Below are 1881 nucleotides of genomic sequence, written 5' to 3' on the forward strand. Positions count from 1 at the left end.
AGAGTCCAAGCTTACCTGGAGCAGTCGTGCCCCGCCTTGGACCACCGCACGACCGTTCTGGGTAAATACAGAGCTTTGGGACTAACCACACGTGTGTTGGGATCAGCGGATACCAGGTGAAGCCGCTGCCGCTCCGCAGGCAGAGTGGTCACTCAGCGGCGTGCTTGCTGTGAGTCTCCAGATCACTGCATCTCCCTGAAGTGTTTGTTCTTCTGAACATGGGGAGAGCCTAGACCAGCTTCATAGGGTTATTGTAGGGACTTGGGGTGGAGGGAGGGGGGTTCCTCCTGGGAAAAGGCCCGCTGGGAGCCTGGACTCTGGAGAGGTGTGCTGGAGGAGCTGTGGTTGTTCTAATTGGCCATTTTCTCTTCTTTTAAAGAAACTTCTGCCTTATTTTTGATTCTCCTCAGGCCTTAGGCTAAGCTATTTTCTCTTTTGATAAAGATGTTGGAGATTCCATTAGGGGTCCCTGTCCTGGGTGAAGCCAGATTAGATATTCCAGGGGTGAGCAGGGGGACCCCAGGCTCACCCAGCTATCTGAGATGGGGCTGGTTTGGGCTCATTCATTCAGCAAAGGCCCTGACCTCAGGACTGCACTGCAGTGCTTCCTTCTAGTCAGGAGTGATTCAGTCACACCATGCTGCACAGGCAGGTAGCATCCACAGCACAGCCGATATGACTTCTTCCTCAAAGTATCTCTGATCTACATGTATTGTGAAGCAGAAAGTGGATCTCTGGACCAGCAAAAAAATGAATGGGCTTTGGATCAGAGCCTTAAGGGGAGTATGGGGATTGTGACTTGGAGAAGCTGGCAACAGCCTGGAACCCATGCCTTGTGAGATTTCTGCAAGAGGGCAGAGGTGTGAGGGCTTCTGCTAGAAAAAAAGGAGGGAGTCAGCTGTGCATGTGGAATTGGGTGGTGTGGTTTGGTGGGGAGGGCATGTGGCTGCACACACAGAGAAGAGCTCGCAGAGGCTGGGCTTAGGCAGGAGCACAGAGGCGCTCAGGTCAGTGCCCAGTGGCCTGCAGTCTGGAGGTTGTCCTGGGGTGGGGCCTTGAATTGGGACTTCAGTGATGGAGATGGGAGGCTTCTTCCTTGGAAGGCACACAAAAGGCAGTCATGGTGGTAACATGTTCTCTTCCTGCATCTACAGAAGCAGCTCCAGAGCAAGATTCAGAAACACCTAAAGAGGCAACGCCTACTCTGGTGCCCTCTCCAGAGCCAGAGCAGACTCCAGGCACAGCTGTCACTGAACTTCCAGATGTGACCCACCGGCAGCTTGTGAGCCACACGCCTCAGCTCTTCAGAAGCTGTGGTCCTAGATCCTGAGACAACTCGTGTATCAGCTGCCACAGCAGATGGGGCTCCTTCCCCTCCTTTATGTGAAATTTTAAAATATTTTTGTTTATCATATATATTTTTATAACTTTACTGTACGTTTCTTATACTATTCAGTAACATACAGTCTAATTAAAGAAAATGTAATGAAATATTCTTAAACATAAATTTAATTTAGATTCTATAAAATTTAACTCTACAATCCTTCAGAGCCTTGAGCAAGTCTGTTTCTTCTGGGCCTGTGTCATGTTACTATGAGTCATAGATTGGGAAGAATTAGTCTCTCAGGAGCCATCTGCTCTAAGGATGTGATGTTCTTGAGGCCCAGGACAATGGGACTTTGGGGGAAATTGACCCACGAGCATTGGGGAAGGGACCCTTTATGTCAGGGCTGCCCCTGGGAACCCACATTTTGTTTGACTTCATCTCCCACCAGCACATGGACAAAGCATGGCCTTACGCGCCCCCTGGCGTCCATGTTGCAGAATGCTGTAGGGTTTAACCAGCAGCAAGCAGTTCCTGAACCCTGACTCCACCTGCAC

This window comes from Myotis lucifugus, unplaced genomic scaffold (genome assembly GCF_000147115.1).
Source record: "Myotis lucifugus unplaced genomic scaffold, Myoluc2.0 scaffold_1114, whole genome shotgun sequence".
Classification (NCBI taxonomy): Eukaryota; Metazoa; Chordata; class Mammalia; order Chiroptera; family Vespertilionidae; genus Myotis; species Myotis lucifugus.